Below are 5,767 nucleotides of genomic sequence, written 5' to 3'. Positions count from 1 at the left end.
AAAATGAATTTGAAAGACATAATATAAATGCTAAGGAAAAATACCTGAAAAATAATACATCACAATGATAATGATTATTACTAAAGAGATTATTACTGAATTTTCTATACATTTTTATTTCCCAGTTTTTTTGCAGTTATGAAAGTTCTTTTTAAAAATATTTTTATTAATTGAATTTTTGGGATGACATTGGTTTGCAAAACCATAACAGTTTCAAGCATCAAACTCAATAAGACATCATTTGCACACTGCATTCTGTGGGCATTGCCTCAAACAGTCTCTTTCTGTCCCCATGCCTCCCCACTCCCTACCTTGCCCACCTCCACCAAGCCATCACCCTCTTTACCTCTGGCTGTCACTACACTGTTGTCTGTCTATATGTTATATAGATATATATTTTTGCTCATCCCTTCATCTTTCTTCATCCAGTCTCCCTCCACCCCGCCTTCTACAGCTGTCAGTCTGTTTCATATATGCATGACTCTGTTTCTATTTTGTACATCAGTTTATTTTGTTCATTAAATTTTACATGTAAGTGAGATCATATGGCATTTGTTTTTCTCTGAATAGTTTATTTCACAAAGCTTACTAACCTCCAGGCCCATCCATTCTGTTGTAAAAGGTAAGATTTTCCTTTTTTAGGGCTGTGTAGTATTCCAGCATGTAAATGTAACGTAGCTTTTCCCTCCACTCATCTACTGATGGAAACTTGGAATGTTTCTAGATCTTGGTTATTGTGAATAATATTGCAGTGAACATAGTGGTGCATATACTCTTTCGAATGAGTGTTTTGTATTCTTAGTATATATTTCCAGAAGTGGGATCAGTAGGTCAAGAGGCAGTTCCATTTCTAATTGTTTGAGGAAACCTCATACTGTTGGCCACAGTGGCTGCACCAGTCTGTGTTGTGACTAACAGTGCCCCAGGGTTCCCTTTTTCCACATTCTCTCCAGCACCAGTTGTTTGTTGATTTGTTGATTTTAGCCATTCTGGCAGGTGTGAGGTGATATCCTATTGTGGTTTTAATTTGCATTTCTCTGATGGTTAATAACATTGAGAATTTTCTCATATGTCTCTTGGTCATCTGTATGTCCTCTTTAGAGAATTATCTATTCAGGTGCTTTACCCATTTTTAATTGGATTGTTTCTTGTCTTGGTGTTGAGCTGTATAAGCTCTTTATATGTTTTGGAGATTAACCCCTAAGCATATGCATGTATCATTGGCAAATATGCTCTTCCATTTACTGGGTTCCTTTTCATTTTTGTTGATGTTTTCCTTTGCTATGAAAAAGCTTTTTAGTTTAACGTAGTCCTGTTTATTTTTTTCCTTCTTTTAGATTTTTTCCCCCCTTTTTATTGATTTTAGAGGAAGGGAGGGGGGAGAGAGAGAAAGACAGAAATATCAATGGGTGCATATATATGACAGATTTTAACCTTTGGAAAATTATTCTTTGACAATATTAAATATGCAATATAATAAATTATATTAGCCTATGCTGCTGTGGGCCTGTTCCTGTAAGGTAAATAAAATAAATACATGTATCCTACAATCTCTATAATTCCACTAAGACATTATGCTCTTCCGTTTAAGTCTATAAAACCATTTCTCCTGATTCTCCCACACAAGCTCATGATCAGAAGTTCCTATCTGCATTTGGTAGGAACAAGAAAATTGAGTTGTAAAATGCCCCTAGGCAGTGTTTCTGTCCTCTGTTTTTTAGTGCTGCAGAGAGCCTGTTATCCCGGTTTTAATCTTTATAATGTACAGAAAAGAAAATTATAGTTCAGAGAGTAACCTTCTTGGTCCTTGTATCTTATCAAGTCTTCACCCTAGGTACAATGTATAGCTATTATTCAAACCCAAATATTCATGTATTGCCAATTTTCCCTAGTACTGTACACTATATATTATTGAAAGATTGCTAACTCTATAGGGTGTAAAGTGCCTATAAATCTCACACAGAAGACATATTCAGTAAACCAAGAATCTGACTATGAAACGTGGTTAGTTAAATCCTAGTTATCAGAAGGCAAAAATTCACAGTTGAATCCTCATTTGCCACAGTAGCAGGAAAATCAACACCATTTAGCCTAAATGCCTGTAATAAGACTTCTCTGAGTCATATACCTATACATATGTATCAAGATATATAAATACGCGCTAAACTCTGCCTTGGAATTTTTTGCATATTGTCTGCTGTCATTGCAACCACTCTGTTGTTTTATATTTTCACACTTGAGAAAGATCAGTTTTACAATTTTAGAAAGTTTCCTCTAAGCTGTGGGACTGTATTGCAATGATTTCTAGAGTTTTCTCCAGTTCCTTCATGTTCTGCGATTCTTGCCAGAATGTAAACCCAGAAGTCACAGAAATATCCTCCTTCCTGTTTTTCTTTCCCCGCCCCAATATTTTGACATAGCCCTTTAGTAATTTTTTAAAATTAAATTTATTGGGGTGACATAGGTTGACATGATCATGTTTTGGGTGTGGTTTTCTGTTACAAGATCTGTTTATTGCATGATGTGCCCTGTTTTTCTAGCTTGGTTCACCTTCAGTATTTACATGGTTCAAAAGTTGTAGTTGTTTATACAATGGGAGATTAATGAAGATTAACTCTGAGGCCCTATATACTATTGGTTCAAGGTGGTATTAAATGAACTCAATATAGTTGACATATAAAGGCAGAATTAGCAGGTATTTGCTGTCTTTTTTTTGTGTGTGAAAGTTGCCATGGTATACTAGTATATATATGTTTCAAACAGATCTCTCTCTCTCTCTCTCTTTCTCTCTCTCTTTTTTTCTCTCTCTCTCTTTCTCTCATACACACACACACCTTTAAGAATATTTCTCTTTACATATATACTTTATGTATCTATCTATAATAATAAAAGTGTAATATGCTAATTAGACCAGACAGCTGAATGACCTTCTGGACGTCCTTCCGGACGGCCTTCTGGATAAAGCTGGGGCTGCGAGGGCTGAGGCAGCTGCCCAGGCTGGGAGGGCCAAGTCAAGCCGCTGTGGCTGTGAGGGCCAAGCCCCTTGCACAAATTTTTGCATAGGGCCTCTAGTGTATTTATATAAAGCCCCTTGCATGAATTTTGTGCATAGGGCCTCTGGTGTATTTATATAGCATAACAATACCAAAGCCAATCCTTTACTTTTTAAAAAATGCATGTTGTTCCTTGGATTTAAACTTAAATAGGTGTGTGTGTGTATAAATAAATATATGTGTATATATTTATGTATGCATGTATATGAATATATAATTTGCCATATACTATTTCCATTGGAGATTGTTTGCCAGTTTATCTTGCATAATATATAGAACTATTAAATAGATAAAATTGAAACTAAGCTTAAATCTAACATAATGTTTGATTCTTATTTTTAAAGTTGATCCATACTTTCACTGTGTCAACTCTTCTATTATCATCTGCCAAGAATAATAATCATAGTGTTGCTGGATATGACAATAATGGTTTGTGCAGTTATTGAGCATCTTGACTTTGGTTCAACACCCATTATCTCCCAGTACAACTTATTTTCTTCTCCTTTTCTTTCAAATCAACATTGCCTTTAAAGAAAAATGTAAATGCATGCTGTATTGTTGAAGCCATTCGCCATTTTATAATGTTAGCATCTTCTGCTATTACAGTTTCCTTTGGAATTTTCTTAATAGCTTTCTCAGATTGTTCCATTGCCTGTGCTAACTCCTACATGTGATACAAAATGAGCCTCATTATTTGCATAATAAAATTTTTCATGAATATATTGCAAATAGATTAATATTTTTATGAGAAATTTTCATAGTCTACTGTGTAATATTATTTTAACACCTACACACATTTTATATTCCTGAGCCTCAGTGTCACGCATATTAGCATAATGGGTATAAAAATATTTACTTTATTGGTGCTGTTAGGCTTCCAAGTATTGTTAAGGGCAAATTTCTTGCCTCTAATTTCTTATTCAAAACTGAAATTATCCTGATAGCAGAGTGGGATGGCATTGTAAAAATCAGAACATGATAGAGAATGTAATTAGATCAGTGGTTGCTGGGAGTTGTGTGGAAGGGAGGGAGTTAAATAGGTGAACTACAGGGCTTTTAGGGAAGGTGGCGAAACTTTTGTGTCTGAAACTGTAATGGTGGGTATATGCCCCTATACAATATATCAAAACTCATAGGACTTAAAAGGCTCAAATGGTGAAACTTAATACATGCAAATTTTAAAATCATATTTTTGGTTGGGTGATCCCAGAACAGAGTGCAGAATATAACAGAACAAGATGTATTAGTATATTTTCCTATTTTTTTTTTGAAAAAAAATGTATAAGATCACTAAGTGTGATTTTAAAAATATATATGTATTTTTATTGATTTCAGAGAGGAAGGAAGAGGGAGAGATAGAAACACCAATGACGAGAGAGGATCATTGAGCACCTGTCTCCTGCACACTGCACCCTGGAGATCAAGCCCACTAAGTGTGATTTTGATAAAATCGACCTTAGCATCTATTTACTGCCTGCTATGACTATCTTAAAGACTTTCAGTTCTGCTTTACATAGCAAGGGTGGTGCCTGCTCACAATCGCAATTTGCTTCCCAGTTCATTCCCTATCCCTTTCTTTCCAGTGTCCTACCCTCTTCTGGCCTCTTCTCCCATCCACAACAGCCACAGTCCCCCTCTGGGCCATCTCAGCCACCTCAACTCCATGGATGCAGTTTGGAAGTACTCTCTCTAACCCTGCCCCAGTAAGTTGCATGTTTTTTTCTGTCTCTTCTTCCAAAATGTAAGGAATGTTCAAAATTCAGAGGCTGCAAGATCAAATACATTTAAGGCCAAGTGAGCGATTAAATTGAGGGAAATGAGCCTGTATAAGAAGGAAGGTATTGGGTGGGGGTAATGTTGAATTTGTTTGCAAGGCTGAGATAAGTAATGGTTTTCTCTTCCTGAATAGTTATATCACCTATTTTTCCTTGTTGTTGTTTTTTTTTTGTTTCTTGTGCATACACTGATGTTCAGGAGCAATCCCAGAACAATTAAAACAATGTCTGTGGGTGGAGTCAGGACATAGTATTTTTAAAAAGTTTTCTAGAACAGATGTGCAGGTAAGGTTAAAAAACATAATCAATTGTTCTTAAATGTAAAGGAGCATAAGTTAAAAGCTGAAGAGGTTTTACAAGTGCAGATTACCCAGAGAAATTCTCAGCAAATTCTAAGTGAAAGAAATATATGATAATCAGAAATCATTTTAGCACAAGCCTCTCCCCCCTCAACCCCACATCACAGGTCTCAAGAAGGTTTTGGATACAAAGGATTCACTGACCAATATTTCAGATACAGTTTTAGAGAAACACATATTTCCTAGTATAATAATAGGTGCTCCATATTCCCTGCCCTGACATAGTTGCATTTTAAGGTGGTCAAAGCTCTAATAAACCTCCAAAATGGTGGGTTTACTGGCTTTTGAGACTGGTTTTAGACTATGGAGCTTTGACGGTGGCTAGGTGGACTGATCCCATTTGTTATGTAACTACTGTGAGATTATGTTCTACTGTGAGAATATAAAACTGATCACAAAGTTGATCCCATTTGTTATGTAACTACTGTGAGATTATGTTCTACTGTGAGAATATAAAACTGATCACAAAGTTGATGTGAGATAGATCTTTTAAAAACCCTACCAAGAAAATCGTTTTGTATCACTTTAAGAACCAAAATCTAATTTGGAGTGAGGATAGTGCCTCATAGGCAGGGTCACA

Source organism: Myotis davidii, unplaced genomic scaffold (assembly GCF_000327345.1).
Source record: "Myotis davidii unplaced genomic scaffold, ASM32734v1 scaffold330, whole genome shotgun sequence".
NCBI classification, from domain to species: Eukaryota; Metazoa; Chordata; class Mammalia; order Chiroptera; family Vespertilionidae; genus Myotis; species Myotis davidii.
The sequence above is the reverse complement of the archived record's forward strand: the minus strand, read 5'-3'. Positions refer to the sequence as shown.